The sequence below is a fragment of the Melozone crissalis genome, unplaced genomic scaffold (assembly GCF_028551555.1).
Source record: "Melozone crissalis strain CALT ecotype California unplaced genomic scaffold, PUWL_Pcris_2 ptg000016l_1, whole genome shotgun sequence".
NCBI classification, from domain to species: Eukaryota; Metazoa; Chordata; class Aves; order Passeriformes; family Passerellidae; genus Melozone; species Melozone crissalis.
Window position 1 is genome coordinate 45,625,912 of NW_026535794.1, and position 18,699 is coordinate 45,644,610.

An 18,699-nucleotide genomic window follows, 5' to 3' on the forward strand; every position below is an offset into this window, starting at 1 on the left:
TAAATTAAGGTATGGAAATATTTCTCCCTGTAGATAAATGTACCCATAGTCATGATTTTTACATTAAACAGAAAATAAAAGGAAACTCTGCCACCATGGCTATTCTTTTAGACTAAGAACAAAAGCTATTCATGTACCAAAGGCATGCTGGCAACGCACTGTTCAGCAGCAGTAAGAATAAACACATTCATTAACCATTAGGATCTTCCAGCTGCCAAGAGAGACTGCAAATGTCTCAAAAACCCATTGATAAATCACTGAGTACGAAAACCCTGAAAAGCAATTGTCCTGCTTTTCCTTGTTGTTCAGCCCAGCTACAAAATGTGCCAGCCCCTAAACAATGGCTGTCAACAAAGCTTTCACAGAATCACAAGCAAAACATGAGAATTAAATCTTATGTAGCTTGCTCTTTACAGATGCTTACTTGAAGTGAAAAATGCGTTGCTTCATTATGAACACACACACATACATTGAGGGAGAAAGAAAATGCTATTTTCACATATTTAAATGCACCAATAATCAAATGTAGCTATTTAGTCTTCCTCACTATTCATTGCACCAGAACAGGAAAACAAAAAATGCAAGCAAACAAAAAAAAAAAAAAAAAAAAAAAAAAGCAAAAAAATCTACTCGGCACTTGCCTTCAGTATTTTCTCCAAAGAACAAACCCAGAACAATGATCAACACTTACTGCTTTCATGCACCCCTACTTTGAATAAAGTACATATTTAGGAATGATAAGTGCTTCTCAAAACAAGGGAAATCTAAGAAGAATGCCTTTAAAAATGTCACACTGGATTTGTAATTCCAACAGTTGCTTTCATAGTGACTTCGAAATTGACAGTTTCCACTAAAAAACATGGATTGTATTAGAAAGCATAAATACGTAAGAGAGCACAGCAAAATTCTGCTTAAAGGAATACCAATGAACGAAATGTCATCAAACCACAAAAAGACAATCCTAGATATAATAAAAACATATGACCAAGATACAGATTAAGAGGTAGTGTGACAACCTGACACAGGAGAGGAATCAGAAAAAAATACCAGGTAACTTGAAAAGGATAAGAGCTGGAAAGCACCTGTGGGAGGATATGAGGAGGAGACAATCTGCATGGAGTTGACTGAGAATGTACCAAAAGCTAGACATAAAATTCAAAATAGAGGCAATGATGCAGCAGGTACAGAGAATAAGATCATTTTGTCAGAGTATGCTAGACAGAAATAGTCAGACTCATAAAATTGTTCTAGTAATGCCAAAGTAGCTATGTCATGTTAACACAACTGGCATTTTCAGAATGCTTTTGAGAAAGGAAGATTGTTCAGAATTTAGAAATTGCTGCTTAGAGAAATGTCAGAAAAGAGAGAGAAGAAACTAAAACTAGACCAAGCTTACAGGATGAGACTGGTGCCAATAACTTACAATCAAGTAAATGGGCTAAGGAAAGGACCAACATTCTCATAGTTTTATTTAAATGAGAGACCAAGACAGCTGGGAGAGGAGTAGACAGGGGTACAAAAACGATGAAGGTTTTTCAAAATCATGAAGACAACTTCATTAGGGGAAAGAAGAACTGATATTCACCAAAATCCTGCATAACTAGGACAAATACTGACAGAAACGGCAAGATTGGTGTGACTGCGCACAGGAGTAGCAGTCATAAACTACCAGGGTAAAACAATCAGCAGATCCAGATAAGAAAAAGCTATGGACAGGTTCCAACACTAAATAGTTCTTCATGATGGGGGTACTTATGCTGAGAGCAGACTATTGAGAGTGGCTGAGTACGTGATCTCCATACCAGTACCTGCAGTTTCTGAAGTCAGAAACACAGTCCTGAGCTGGCTGGTCCAACAGAGCAGAGGCTTCCTTATGCTCTTTGTTTGAGTTCCAGTTCCATCAAGCAGCATTTAACATCTCTCATATTGATAAAACTGAGAAAAATGTGGAAGTCTCACCCCAAACCAGGAGCAGAAAAAGAAGCAAATTCTAGAACAAGTTATGCTCCACTAAAAGAGAAACGTAACCACAACAGTAAAAGAGAAAGGTAACTCCAACAGAACTCAGAGAGATTCAAATAATGGGAAGCAATTCAAAACTGTTAATATTTTATCAACACTTTTTTGCCTAGTTTAAAGCTTAGAAGTCAACCAGCAGGCCTGTAACAGGTACCAAAATCAACCAGAGCACCCTGTTGAACAGTCTCAGAATAGCAAGCACATTGTGCCTGGTGGTAACTCACATACCTAGAATAGGACAGCCACAGGTACAGTATTCTCCCCATCACCTGCATAACAACAGTAAAGCAATCTCACAACAACCTGTAATACCTAAATCCCTATGGAGTTAATTTAGAGTAATCATGCTTTATCATGCTTGAAACAGAAGGAATAGAAATTCAGCCTTTCAACACAAAAACACCTGTCTTGGGGGGAGACACACATACAATGGAATGGAATGGAAATTCTGTGGCCCTAAGTATATATTTTAAAATAAAGTGATTTATTTTGATTCTTTGTGATTCACATAAAGAAATGGTCAGAACAAGACCAGTTATCTGTAGGATCAGTCAGTTATCAAAATGGGCTGATGTTGCCATGAAGATGGTAATTTGGTGTAAGAGAATGGAATCTCTTTCGTATGGGAATATATTTAAAGTCTGAATAAGGATAGAGACAGGATGAAAACCCAGAGAAAACTTTCTGCACCCAAACATTGCTAGGAGATTGTGTGAATGAGACTTGGCAGCAAGAGAAAGTTGGTTTCTCTGGGTGTTATGACTCCTTCCACTGCAATCACTGCAGTAACGTGCAAGTTACACAGCCCACAAGGAAGGTCAAACAATACCAACTCTTCTCACTGACACCTTCCTGCTGAGAAATAAAAGACATTTTGTTTGACCCCTCCAGTAATGAAACTTTTTTAGAAATTTAAAAAAACCCCAAAACCTACTTGTGTTAATTGCAAACAAAGTAAGACACAGAACAGGTTATTACCACAGAGCATTTCCCAGTAATTCAACAGCCCTCAGGAAATTGTCCTGAACAGCCAGAAAACACATTCCTGCATGTGTTTAGTAAGAGTAATTAGTACAATGAACAAATGAATTATGCAAACTAATGAAGGAGCTGGGCAATTTAAATTACAGTCCATTCATTCTCTCCCTTTTCAGAGAAGGATGAAGGAAACCTACATGGCATATTAAGCAGTTAGCTCTTGAATTACAAAGTACACCATACCAAAATCAATGCAAATTGTGAGTATTCAGACATGCAAAACCAGACAAAGTTAACTTACTGAAGATGTCTAAGGATTCTATGTTAAGCATATTTTAAGAGAAAAAAAAATTAAAAAACCAAAAAGCCTCACAAAAATATTCTGGCAGTCAGACAGCTATCACAAGAGTAATATCCAGTGATATTTGACTTCCATCCCCACTGTACTCCCCCATTTCCAGAGGGACAGGATTTGTCAGACAGCAGGTAACAGATAAGAAAAAGGCAATCAGACTAAGAGGCTTTTGTAATTCATAAAATTGGGACTACTGACCAATTCAGAGATACTCTGCTTTTTCATGTCAAGATTACAGCCCTTCCTGCTCTACAAAAAATGGGATGGGGGTGGTGGTGCTTGTGGTGGTGTTGTTAGAGAAGAAAGCCCCCAACTCCAGTTGTTGTTTTCATCAACATTTGACTGAAAGTATTCACATCTGCACTGCAATTGCAGAAAAGACAGACCTTGAAAAGCATTTCCATGCCCTTTCTAGCAAAAAGAACACTAGATGGTGCTACATCCGTATTCCTATCTCTAAACTCTGAGAAGATGAGAGTAGCAAGAAAAAGTTAAAAGGAAAAAAAACCCAACTAGGACATGATAGGTGCCTCCCACATGAAGCAGCACTATGCCACTTCCATACAGTGCTGCCCCACTGTCCACCAACCTCAGGGCTTGAGTCCCCTGCCCATTTACCTGCAGGAACCCCACAATCAATAGAAAATTTGAAGTCAGACTACACTGAACTTTTCTCCTAAATCTTCCTAACAAAACTAGAATGAAATATTACAAAACAAAAAATCTATTACAACCTCTACTGAGTAAATTTTCAGGTTTAAAGTGCTCCACTATACACAAAGTAGGCATTATTATTTTTCATAATAACACTTAAAACATTCACAAACAATTTTTTTCAAGGATTAACTATCCTATTTCATCTGCCCTTCTGTGCTGAAGTCAGCACAGATTCAAAAGCATTTACCTGCATAAAGCTTCACTTGCAACCTGTGAGCTTTGGATGGTGCTTTAGTATAAAATTCAGTGGGAAAGGTGCTTTTAGGGTGCTGTTCCTCTCTCAGACACTGGCTCAAGGAAATTTTTCACCACACTGCTTTTGTCACCTGGACCCAGCCCTACAGTGCTTACTGCCTCTGTTATGCCAACAGAACTGCTTTTAGGACACACAATAGGACAATTAGAGAGGTGTGACCTAACTAAAAAGTAAGGCTCATCTCCTCTCTGACACAAAAGCACAGCAAGGAATTCTATCCAAACCAGTTGCCTAAAATACCTCTAGTTGCACTCCCACAGAAATCTGCTCAAGCCCAATTCTGAGATGGTTTGGAGACAAGAAATGCTTAAGCCAATCCCATATCCAAGAATACACACTTAGCACAATCAGAACGTGCAATGCTCTCAGCTACATTGACTTTGCTCTTGGGTTCCAGGCAGAAAAGATGGTGCTGCTGACAGAGAATGCCAAAGTACCTCTCTACTGCCTGCAAACACAACGGGAAACAAAAACAATAACAAAAAGAAAAGGAAGCAGCATTAAAAATTCTTTGAGCATCAATAGTCTGGAAAAGTTAAACAGCAAAATGTGCACATCATACAATTTACTATTAGCTATATCAGAGATCACTCCAATTACCATTAGCTTGCTGCATTCCAGAAAGCATCAACACACCACACTGTGCCTTAGTTTCCCATTCTTTTCTTAAATGTGCCCACACCTTTATTCACAAGAATTTTTGCAGATAATTTGTACAATAGGCTGTAAGTGTAATTTAGGACTTTAAAAAATATAGATTACCCTGATTGCTGAATTTGAGCTCTAGGATTAGTCAAGGCTTGGTATCAGAAGAAAAACTATAGTATATGCAGACTTGATATAAGAAATTTTTTTCCCACTAAACAATTTAAAACTGTAAATAGTGATAACTTGTCAATCAGAGCTAAACAAAGTCTTCATGTTAAAGTCTCTGACAATCCTGACAATTCAGTCAAGTATTTATCTTTCAGATTGTTTCAAGGGTATACACACTGCATACCTGCACACAAAACTGACAAAGATTTTACAGAGGGAATATGAGACCAATTCCTTACTTCCAGCCTATGCCCTCTGATACCTTCAAAATGCAGAGCAAGAAGCTGAAACTCAAAAATCCATAAACACCATAAAAAGCCCCCAAATAAACAAACAATCAACAAAACCACTGCTATTTCTACTGAAAGTCACATCATATTGTTCTCAGGTCACAAACAGTACAAATCTGACACCCCAGAATAGCAAATCCATTTTAAAAAGCAATTTAGAACCAATCTGTAAACAACACTTGGTTGACAGCTAAGCAAGAAGAAAGAGATTCAGAAACTACACCAGGCTTGAAGGAATGTGAATTAGCAAGAACATGTGCTGGCCTCCATTTAATGAAAACTTTTTCAATGTTAAAAAGTGAGTTTGTCTTGCCTTTCAAGAAACCATAATCAAGAAGGCATCGTGATTCATGAAAGAAGTTGGTTGTCCTGGCTTGTTGTCAGAGACAGAAAAACAAAGTTAAATTCCTGTTAACAGGGCAGGAAGGAGAGGGGCTGAAGGGGAGACAGGCCACAGCCAGCAGAATAGATTGCAAGATCCTTCTACAAGGGGCCTGGAAAACAGAGTAATAGTACCCAGAAGCATTTATGTGATGAGCAGTTTTTAGTCTACCTAACTACATGGAAGTCAAAAGGATCACCATTTTTGAAATAACCAGTTAAGGAGCTCTAAATCCATGAAAACAGGGAAGGAAGGATGGCAAGTAAGCTTGTTTATTTAAACAAAATATTTATTTTATGTAGATGCATACCTGACAAAGTGACTCCAGTGTTAACCCTGCTGCTTGCCTTCCCACAGAAATCAGGGTGGACTTGAGAGCACCTCTGCCCATCTTTTTTTTTTTCAGAATATCAGCCCTTAGTAACTACACAGCTGTTGGGCTGATCTAAGCTAAGGCATGCTACTAAAGCAGCTGCTGACAGTCACCATTAGCTAGTTCTCTGATTTAAAGACAGTTCTAGAAAGGGCTGACAGTAACTGAGGATATAAGTATCTGGCTGCCAGTTAGAATGGCCTTAGTCTTATTGCTGTTTTTCTCATTTCTCCCTTCCAAAAACTCAGCTGACTCCTCAAACATTCCCAAAAGGACTTAGAACTCACAAGGTCACATTAGGCTAAGAGAAGCCTCACAGCTCAGCCAACAAACCACGGACTTGGAATGAAAGCTGCCTGTCATTTCATGGCCATAACCATGACTAAACTGAGTTACAGTGATTATTCAAACACAAAAAAATGGGTCAGCTGACCACTAAGAATCCAATTCTGTTTAAAATACCATACTTCAACACATATTCCATTTATGTGTATGAATCTATAACAGGGTATTCAGCCTTTCATAAAAGCATGCAGAAGAAGCTATTCCATATACATTATATTCCATATTCATTAACTTTTACTGTTCCAAAACAAATGTGAAAAAACGAAATGGGTTTGAAAAGACAAAGTATGTACAGTAAAAATGTCAGATCCTATTTCTCCCATCCCTATTTCTCCCATTCTTCATATGAGAAAGCAATTCTCATATGAAGATGGAATTCTAAATTATGCTGAACATAAGGACAAGCATTCCATAAACTTTAAGGAGCAGCGTTCCCTTCTCCTCATCCCTTACTTTTGTTGTTTTCCAAACAAACTTTCAAATGGTTCAATTTCCTTAGTACATAAATACAAAAAATTGTACTGTGAACCTGGTTTCACAGCTGTCATTGGTCTGGCCTATTTGCAAGGACCCTAAACATTACACAGTACTTTCACTGAAAATCCTGGTGCCAGGGAAATCACTTTAAGAAGAAAACATGTGCAGAACAGCGACAACACCATCCATGAAGCAGATACCCCACCAAGAGCTTAAGAACAGAAGCTTAACTCTACACCACCAGATGCTCACCAAGGTAAAGGATTTGACTGCTTACCAGTAATGGTGCAGGCATCTCTGTACTCTCTGCAGTCTGGCACATCATCTTCCACGCCTTCGCTTACATAGTGCTCCTCGTGAATGCCTGTGTCGCGGGCTAGGACTGCATGGCTCGACAGCTCCGAGGGAGGCACGGCGGCGGCCAAAGTGCAGTCGTGCAAAGCTGTGGCGTCCAGCTTGGCAGGTTTCACAGGCTCGTACAATGTGCCATCAGGGGGACCAGCACTGGAGGCCGGGGCTGGCTGGCACAGATGGAACTCCTTGTCTTCTCTAGAGTTGGCTTCAAGAAGTCTGCAGAACACAAAAGGAACAAATGGTCAATTCAAGCCATTCCAAACAGCATATACCAGGACAGATGGTTTTCTTTTCTTTAAACATTAGTTTAACCTGAAAAATTCAGCACTTACTGAAACCCCTACACTCTTCACAGAGCAGCTGCCCATCTCTGCACTTTGCCCAGTGGTGTGCACTCTGCACCTTGCACAGTAGCAGTGTCAGTCCTTGTACTGCGTTTTTTACTAATGGCTGATTAAACATCCGTATTTTTGCCAATCCCAACTTGCAGTAAGCACAGTCCATTTACCTTGGCTCATTCACCAACTTTCTCTCATGTCAGTCAGGTCAAAGTTTTGTGTAACCCAGCATCTGTATGAGCCAGGTAATACAGACAGGTTGCACATCCCTGGTTGATTTAATAACACCTGGAACTTTAATAACACCATAATTTGAAATCAACTGATAGCAAACAAAACAGCAATTATTAGAAGTTTACACTCTGACTGCACTAGACTTTCCTCTCCACTGTACACCCAGCCCCTCACTGACAGACTGGCAGCTGGCACCTCTAGGGTCCTTTACAGAGAACACAGGAAACAAAATTCAAGGTACCCTGGGTTAAAGGACTGACCATGCTTCTGCTCCCCAGTGCCTCAGTCTCAAAATGGGAATGAAGTCCCTCCACACTGGATACCAATGTCCCCAGCAAGATGGAATTGGCCAGAGAAGGAATGAAGAAGAGCACGTTTCTTCCAGAACTTAAGCAAACATTTGGTTTAAGGAGCTAAAGGCACTGCAAAGACTGATGGTGTAGTACTGCTTTTGGTTATCAGCAGTCTAAGGAAAGATGCAAATGCTCCCTACTGCTAGGAAAGGAAAATATTATCATGGGATTGCAGAAAAACAGTCTTGAGAAAAGACTTAAAAGACTTTTATATATATAATAGCTACAACACATAAGCAGCTACTGAAGAACAACCCACACAGGAACACCCAGACAACATGGGAAAAACAGGAAGACAGACAGCAAGAAAACACAAATGCACTGATTTGCAAGACCAGATGTGATGTAAGTCGATATGTAAGTGCAGCAACATGCTATGATCAGTGCTTCACTGAGAACCAGAACAACACTTGTCTTGAGATTTCTATGTGAAAAAGGCTCTCTCTAATCTCTGGAATACATCCAGATAATCTCATTTTGCTGTTCAAGTTACACTCAGTATTTTGGCAACTTGTTTTCTGGCATTCCTAGCCAATAACATTACTGCACCAACAAAACATGACAGTATTTCTAGAAACTCACTGCAAGACTCAAATATCAGCCTTTAATCTGTCAAGACAAAGATCAGGTGTTTAGACCTTCTGGGAGTAAAAGTCTTGCAACAAAGCTGGAACACTGCACCAGCATCATTTTTTTCTGTTTTTCACCTTCAGCATGGGTGTAAGAACAAAAAAGCAAAATTCTCTCCCCCTTTCAGAGGGTCCAAACAAGGATACACTTGTACTGAAATCAGAACACCATAACTGGTAAACAGATGGGCAATATTAACTCTTGGAAAAAACACCCTTACACACAAAATAACATTTCATAACATTAAGTTTTCCTCAATTACATACATTTATATTCCTGCATGGTATAATTTAACCTGGAAATACTTCTCACACTCAGACTCAAAAACTGCATTTTGTAAGGACCGTAACAACTAAGGGAACACACTAAATCAAATGATAATTTACACCATACCCCAATAAAAATGATGCTGTATTGTGGCAGCTGCAGGAAGAGAGAGTTTCACTTGAGTGCTTTAACAGAAAGTGTTATGGTTCCCCTGCAGAGCATCCATTATCCCTGCACTATCACAGTACATACTGAAAAGAACAATGGGGTTACTTGTACTGATTACTTTTTAAATGGTCCCCTTTCAAGTAGCTCCTTAGAAATAACTAGGGGAGATTACTGATATTAAAAATTAGACGCTCAAATGAAGTTGGAATCAAAATGCTAAACTTATTTTTCCCCTCTGCACTGAAGATAGAACCAGCTTAAGCTATAAACAAGAAAAAGTACTGGAAATGCACAGACTGATTAGATAGGCTCAGTTTTGTCCTAGCTGCTGCCACACATCTGTGAATTACATTTGTTTTGGGAAACTGTTAGACAAGTCTGTTGTTGTGAACAAGGCCTTGACTAGGATTAAATAACTAAAAGCTCCAACACAACTTTTCAGCTTTTCTTGCCCTCCTCTCCCCTCCTTCCCAGGCCCTGCCTTAGCAACCTCAGGAAGCCAGTAAGAAAACAGCACTCCTGAATGAAATAACACTGATAAGCAAGGTGTGATTTGTCTGCAGCCTTCATGTGAGTTCTGGGAATTTAAGATCTTGTAACTTTTCTGAACAAATGACATCCAACATCTGACATACCTGACCACCACTTCTGACTCTCTCCCACACAGTCCTCACCAAAAAATACTTTTGGTCAGAACATAACATTCCAATTTGCATTAGAAGTTTGTGTTGAATGAGTTTCACCCCTTAACATTCACTCCACTGCAGTACCATGGAACCAGCTCACCCCCTCCTGTAAGCTCCACCCCAACACTTGGCTCTGTTAAGAGTAAATAGAGATACATATCCAGAAACAAAAGTCATCAATGCTCTTCCTTTACACAAACTGTTTCACTGTTGGCACTTATGGGAACTAGAGGAAAATAAGCTTGAAAGTACAAAGGAGGAATAAAAGCTAAACCTCCCAAAATTCACAACAGTCAGTCTGCCTGGTCTACTGCAGAAACACATGGAGCATCTACATGAGAAAGTCAAGCTCAGGTTTAAGGAAGAGAATTTGCCTTTATCTTAAAACCTTGTATCATGGAGGAAAGAAAGTCAGAATAAATGTGTGTATCTGCTTCCTTTCAGATTTATTAAATATCCTCAGTTTCCATACTGAAACGTACAGAGGCACTGTTTGCATGGCATCTCTTGCAAGGCAAATATTGCCACCTAATCCAGGCAGTGCACACTTGTCCTTTAAACTTCTATAGAAGTCTTCCTATTGCAGAAAATACAAACAAACTGCAACTGAACACTATTTACCAGATTGTCAAAACAGCCATAAAGAGAAATGGACATGGTAGTTAGTGTTCCCAGAAAATACACAATATTAATATTATTCTTTAGTCAGTGTCACCTGCACATACAATATTTGTAAACATGATGGTACAAATTGTTATTGAACTCCTTGGTATTCACTCCTTCTGAGATACAAATGAGGATAGAAATAAGTATTGTAGTTTTGTACCTAATCTGACGTCCAAACAAGTGAAGAGTTTGTAAATCAGATTATAACTTTTCTTAATGAAAAATCAACACATTTCATTCTTTCTACTGTGTATGTCAACAGCTGCATGGATATAGGATTTAAGTAACTCGTCTCCTACCTAATATGACATAATTCAGCTTTTGCCTCAGTATGGTAAAAGCTGTATTGGACCATTGGCTGTATTGTGCCATTTCTCCCAGTCTAAATACAATGAAAGTTTGAGGCCAATAGACAGATGTGGAACTAAAGAAATATTTAATTTGGAATGTTTGAACAAAATCCTTCACTGTAAAACTGAAAGAGTAAAGTTCCCTGAAGTTATCATCTATATCTTTTTTAACAAAGGTTCTACTCTGAAAAAAAACTAATATGTCAGTTGTTTGTTGAAAGGCAATCATTCCAACCGTGCACCTTGTTAGAGTGATCAACAAGCACAAAGACTTTCTCCCTGCACACCACCTCTGAAGAATGCCCAGATTTTGGTCTAACCCAATGAATGCCTAGAACAGAGTACTGGCATGATTACTATGTTAAAATCTTAAATTCTACATACAGCCAACAACTCTGCAATCTAGTAGTACATCCACACAATGGATTGGACGATGACTGCAACGCAACCAAGACTTGATGAAGAAGTACACTGGGTACAGACTGTAGTGTACCTGTGGCAGCCCAGATTACAAAAGGCAAGTCAGGAACTGAGCTGTGATTAGTCAGCACTGTGTTCCACATACTAAAAAAAAAATCCAGCTTCGCCAGTTGTCTAAGCAAAGCAAACAGTTCAAAGCAAACAGACACATTTACATTAGACAACAGCCAAAATTTGATGGTTTTGAGGCAGTGGGAAAAAAAAATCTCCACAACAGTCAGCCACTTCTGGGTTCTGGACATGAAAAGAAATTTGTTCATTTTTTCTTTGGGGTTTATTTTGTGGTGAAAGGGTTGAGTTTCATACATTACGAATTTCATATACATGAAAATAAAACTAACCACTTCACTGCCATTTGAGATGAAGCTTTTCTGCATTCAGCACTAAACACAACTTAGCTCTGAATCTAAATACTCAAATGACTTTAAGTAATCCTTCTTTCTCCATTAAAAGGAGAAAAAAGATACAGAGATATTCAGCCATGTGCTTACCTAGAGCCCAGCAAAGCCGAGTAGGTTATCCATAACTTTGCAACATGATTCTAACCACCATCGTGGGTTGTAGTAACAGCAATTTACTGTAGTCACAAAACATCTGGAATTCCTAATGTGCTACCCCAGAGCCACATACTGCACCCTTTGGTGATTATTAAGCTTTAACCATTTTTCATTATCCAGCTCAGATTTTGTGATTCAATACTGCTTTTATTCAATAGTCTAAAATGGCAACTAGGACACTCTGAATGTCTGCCAATTTAAAGAAATACTTCCTTAACAGAGGGAAAAAATATCTTTCCAGAACATCTGACTAAAATCTTCCAGGTCATCCTTTTGCTATGCATACTCTCATATGCAATTCAACTATGCTGCTTGGTTTAGAGAAGAAGCAAAACCATTTACTGTGAGCTGGCTGGTTTTGCATAACAGCTCTGGTACATATATACAATCAATTCCCTTTTGAGTAAGAATCTGAAAACTCTGCTGCAAGATGCACTTCAATGCTGCTTGCAGTCTCATAGGGACATGAAAATTCAGGTAGCCCCATGGGCTACATCACTGACAAGTCATGTACCATGTAGCATTAAATTTTATCCTTCAAGAAGCTTCAAACTGCATGGGTGAGAGGGGACATTCAGCCCAAGGTGACACGCTAAATCTAATCTAAAGTAACCCCTTCAAATCAGTAATGAAGATTTATGAAGGTTCAGGGTTTTGATCTAGTTACCCACCCCTACTGACCAAAGTATTTGCTAATTTAGACAGAACCACAAGATATCAAGGGATTGAGAGAGCTTTCTACTCGTCACATCCACCTGGAGCTTCAGAGCCCTGATCCTGTACTCTCATTTACTAATTCACTAATTCTCATGTACTAAGCACTATTTTAAACACATCAGAGTGTTTTAGAATGTGTAAATTCCACCCTTTTATGTACTTGAAAGAGTCCCACCAGAAATATCCTTCCTTGTTTTGTGCATCATGTTATAAATCTACTAAGCACCTCTGTTTTAAACTAAATCTGGTAAGTTTTACTAAGCTGTTTAAATAGAATCCTCAAGGTTCTTATCTACCCCCCACAAAAAAAAAAAAATTCTTCAGATGCAAAATGCTCCATGTAGACACTGAAACAAATCAAAGCTATGTATGTCTTTATATGTCTGTCTCATATATAAAAAGATCAATATGCTCACCTACCCTTGTTTGTGAAAATAATCGACTGAAGCAACTTAGAATTGCTTTAAGTATCCAAATTCTTATTTCTTTCATAACACACATTTTGAATCTGTAAATCTGTCTTTTTTAATTTAAAAACAATTTCTTCACTAAGTGGGTGAGTTCAAAAGCCAGTCAAAATGCCTTTTTCCATTTAAATACATGAAAGACCTTGAAGAAATAACCATTTGCAGAAGGTTTGGCTTTTACACACACACACACCATAAACATTCACTGTTTAACTTTTAGATAAAGGCTGAATATGGTCCCAAATAATTTACTGAGCTGTTTTAAATATGTGCTGTAGTATATACCCTCTTATAAACCATTAGCTTCTGCTAATGGTTTATAAACTGTTAGCTTCTGCTCAGAAGCTGCCTTTTGAACTTGCAGAATGCTGACTGCTTAGTTAAAACCCCTAACTCAAGGGACATAAAGAGTCTAGGCATCATAGATGAGTGATAGGATGTGAGAAGCACCTTATTTACTTTCAAACACTTGACATAATTCTGCATTTCTTATGCTACAAGAGTTCCAATAATTTTACAGTAAAAACTAAAGGGACAAACATCTTGGACAAGTCCAGACTACACCCTTATCTGAAGTTTTAAAGGCAGTCAAGGTCCTTTTAATCAAACTTCTTGCTTAAGTTTCCTAGCTTTATAGTACATTCAGATCATATTCCACACTTTTTGTTAGTTTTGGATTTTTTTCTTCTTCATGGTGGAGTTAGGAATGCTTTGACCTAGCCAAATGCAATCTTTCAGAAAAGTGTCAACACCCAGTGTTAATGCCACATGCTATGAAGGATCTTCTCAAGGTATATGCTTCCTGAAGAAAGGCTTTTCTGCCTGTGAAACTATAAAAAAATGTTCTCAAGCAGAAGATCTGAAGGGTTTCTAAAATCACTTTTATAAAGCCTCTTAATGAACAAGTACTTAGCTGATTAAGGCACCCAAAACCAGAACAATACCTGGTTAACTGCCAGTGGCATGGTAATTTCATTTAGAATAAAAAAGTCACCACATGAGAATAAAAGACAGAATAGCAGCAACAATAACCAAAAAGCTGCTTAAACCATAATATAGCCATGTACAGCCTGAAATCTCACTCTCAAGGTACCCAGAGCTGCTGCTGTGACCTTGTTTAGCTTTATTTGACAGTTAAGTCATCAATCAAGTCAGTCATGTTTTCTCAAAAAACAAGGAAATGAAAACATCACAAATCATAAGCCTCTTAAAAGAAAACCACACCACTGCTCTCCACAAACCAAAGTTTCTCACCACTAGGATTTGGCTTTCAGAAGAAGCCCATCAGTCTCTTCTCCCCTCAGGGCAAGGGAGAGTGGTAGCCTACTGTAAGACAAGCCCTGGCTTTGACCTTCACAGCTGTGAGGGCACAAGTGTGCTCTCACCCAGCTTTATGTAACACTGCCCCACTCTGCTCTCAAGTTCCTTCAGGCAAATATTGCAGGGATCTATAAATAGCTCTTCCTTCTGTAAGGCTCACATTACACCAGGAGCTTTTTACAGCCCTCTCTTCTTTTATTAAATATAGGCCAAAAACCATGCTCTCCCCACCATACTCCTCTCTCAGTGAACAAACAAAACTGCAAAAATGTAAATGGTGCATTCCCTTTCCTGCAACACCTCGTGCTCCTGGCTGGGAGATCTTCAGCCGTGTACCTGCCTTGGAAAGGGAAAGCTGTTCAACCACCACTACCACTAAGGCACAGTGTATGAGAACTGCAGGTGCAGGCAAGGAATTCAGGAAGAAAGAAAACAAATCTCAGAGGTATGGTAATGCAAAGCATAAACACCCCAAACATATATTTTCTTTTCACACTCATGTGTGTGCAATGTGCTCACTCAGGAACAAAATGGGTGTAAAAGGCATGGACCAATACTTGCTGAAGATAATAAGATCTTATGACTTAAAAAAAAGCAAAACAAAACAAAAAAACCCCACCTAATAATTTTGGATTAGGCTGCTGTTATATTTAGTATGGACTCCAGCCTCAAAAACAGTGAACACACAAATTAGAATGCAAGACCATCAGTTTTGGTACATAAACATCATCTCTGCCAGCATATCTCCTTGTACCACTTCAAAAAGGCAGATATCAAAGATTTGTCAGAGTTCAGGTATGGGGAAAATGACTACATCAACAGCAAACCTTAGGTCCTCAAATAATATGGGTAAGAACACTGGGAACAGTGATAAAAATATGAAAAGTTCTCTTTATTTATGCACCACGAGAGAATGAAACTCCTCACTTTACTTCTCCACAAACCTCAAAGGTTTTAAAATAAGTATTTTGGCTACAGCTTTTCTGCTAGTGGGGGAGAGCTGTTTGATCACCACAAACTCTGAACTGTAGAGGTAACACCAGTGTCCCTGCTCCTGAATGCTGAGCTCACTTCCCATCTGCAGGAAGGAGCAGTGGGAGCACTTGCCCAGAAGCAGAGCAGGGAGTCACAAATGCACTACACAAACACGAACTAGCTACTTGTACAGGGGAAACAAAACAAAACCCCCCAAGAACTTACTGAAAAATGGCTGGGCCTAAGACAGCAGGCAGTAGGTAAAGATATTCAAATTAAAATCTGTTCCCATTCCAAGCTAAATCTCTGATGAGCCAGCCCAGCCATACTCTCCTCCTCAGGGCAACACTAAAGAGCAGCGGAAGACAGCCAAAAGACCATGCTAGTATGTTGGTTTCCCACCACCACTACACTACTGTTTAATCAAAAACACAATACAACTAATTGCCAGCAAGTCGGGGCCAAGAGTTTTAGTCAAGTAACTCCAAACAAAGAATAGACTGGCTCAAACCAAATATTTATCATGGTTTAAAACCTGGGGGAGAGGGGGGAATTTTAATCTTGTTTTGCATTACTATTGTTCTTCTCCTGTTACAGGAGGAATTTCTCATTTCTCACCCTCTGCAATGACTTCTAAGAGTCTACATAGAGTTGGTACACTTTAAATTTTAAAAAATTCCGATTTACAGGATTAGAAAAAAGTGCCATTATTCCAAATTTCAATAGTTGACCTTCTGAAAATATTTGCACAAAATCTCATATAACACAGGACTGCTGCTTTTCTTTACTGCTTCTTATTGCACACAGTCAGTGAGAGCAGGGAAAAGAGGAATGAAATTCTTTGCAAACTGCCCTAAAAAAAGCCCAACAAAACAAGCATAAAACTCAAAAAACTCAAAACCCACACACTGTAACTCCTGTGTCCTTATCCATTTATTTTCAGATTTGAGTTGATTGCTTTGGAGTTGAATAATTGTATTAAAGAATTTTTAAAAAATAAGACCAACAAACCAATCAAACCCCCACCTTCTGAGTAGGAACATCCTTTTTTTTTTTTTTCCCAGAAATTGAGACATTTAAATATCCTGTTGCTGCTATAAGCAATTTCAGAGACAACTACTGGGAACCTTACCTCCAAGGACAGTCAGACCACCAATTCCTGCTCTGAGTAAGATGCTAAGTCGATCTGCTTTGGCTCACTACCATCACTGGCCCTGCCTCACTCCCTGGCAGCGAACCTCCCCACGTGCTCGAGCAACTGGCACAATCCAGTGAGAGCCTCCACCATTCTTCAAGGTTGCCTTACAATCCTGAACGTGCACAGAGTTCCTCAGAGCCTATCCCACAATTTCTTAACTGGCTGTTAATATCCTTGGGCCTCATATCCATTTTCTTTTGCCATGTCTGATTAGGTGTGTATGGGAGCAATGCTTTCAACCATACACTGTTGTGTTTGAGAGCACACGAGTGAGCTGAACACAGCTCTGTCACAAGCTCTATAAATATAGCCCCTCTCTAAAGCTCTAGGCTGGGGGGAATGCAGATCACAGCCCTCTTCAGCCCAGAGAAAGCCTCAACTCCAAGACTTGGTGATATCTGAACCTTACAAGCCCCTTTAGGTACCATTGTTGGGGAGTGACACAACAAGACCACAAGTTCCTGAACAACCAACAATCCAGGGCCTTATACCAAAGCCTTGGTCACATGGCCTTCCCAGCAACTGAGACATGTGTCCCTGACTAATGAGGGTACGTCTCAACACACACCATTCCATGCAGGACTGCTTCCCTCCAGCTCCTCTTGGGGCTAATGGCTACAGCAAAAAAACCCCATTTCACAGCCCTTCTCAAAAGGCTACATTGTAGTTTAAATATCTTAAATGTAGTAGTTTAAAAACCTTAAATGAACTTCTGTCACGTCATTTTTCTGCTTCTGATGCTTGTGTGAAAACACCAAGAATAAAATAGGAAAATAAGATTTTGTTGTTTAAAAGTTGCTCTGTATAATCAGTGTATTACCATATACATGTGTCTGTGTTCTTGGGAACCTAGAAATGTTTATCCTAACAACAGGCTGTGGAATTTTAGGAAACTGAGCCAATTATCAGTGGCTTAGTGCCATTAAAGTCAAAGTCACACAAGCAAAGATTTTAAAACAGAGTTTTTTAGAATTCAAGGACATTAACCTGAAGATGGTAAGGGCAAAGCTGTGATACAGTCTTTACACACACACAAAAACACCAACTAACTCCAAACAAATCAAAAGAGAAAAAAGTCTCCTTACAGGGGAGAACTACAGAAGAGCTTAAGCTAGGAGGTATAAATACAAATTAAATGCAATACAAGCTCAGTTTTTCCTTCATTTGCAGACTGTCTTACTTAGCTACAGACTGAAGCTGAAATCCTGAATTGTGGCTTTCCCCAAAGAACCACAAAATCAGAAATTTGGATTCACTCAGTGCAGATGGATCAAATGGTTCTAGACCATTTGGAAACTGACTTTGGAAAATAGTTGTGATAACTATTAGACAAGGCACTTTCTGAAGCTGTCCTTAGATAAATTCCTGTGTGCATGTACATGTTCTCCAAAACACACAACAGATAGTCCTGGACACTGAACCTCACTTAGCAGATTCATGGCACAGGCAGTAAGAAAGCACTGGACCCAACTGCCCCCTGACAGCTCCGGCTCAACTGGAATTCTCTGTTGAGACTGAAAACTACTGTAAGTGGACTAGACAACCGACCTGCTCTACCGTCAGCCAATTCAGTTCCCCACTTATCAGCATGCCTTGTGACTTATTTGTATCTTAGCACCCAGCCAGAAAGCATTCGGAGTCTACCAACAGCTTCAGGCAAGCAACCCAGCCAGCTTTCCATGAGGAAAACAGTTATTAGACAAATCTTTTTCTTATATGTTAAGGATTTTATTCTTTGTGTTAAGACTGAAATTTCTCTGAAAGTGGAACTTTTCACTACAGTATCAAAAGCAACCCTTGCTTGGGCAATAAAAGAAATTGAACCAATTCAGTAAACTATTACAGAGACATGCTAAATGTAAAAGTGGAGAGAACAACATGTTAGCTTTACAAGGTTGGAAAGCTCAGCATTTGAAGCACTTCTTTATTCT

General features: G+C 39.1%; 1 protein-coding gene across 3 annotated transcripts in view; it reads right to left on the reverse strand.

The window, feature by feature from the left end:
* TRAK1 (trafficking kinesin protein 1) overlaps positions 1–18,699 on the reverse strand; it is a 126,351-nt gene that overhangs the window by 73,167 nt on the left and 34,485 nt on the right. For all 3 annotated transcript variants that reach the window (XM_054274294.1, XM_054274293.1, XM_054274297.1), the window contains exon 2: positions 7,286–7,578. The gene's annotated coding sequence lies outside the window, so the exon portion shown is untranslated. The remainder of the gene's footprint in view (positions 1–7,285; positions 7,579–18,699) is intronic.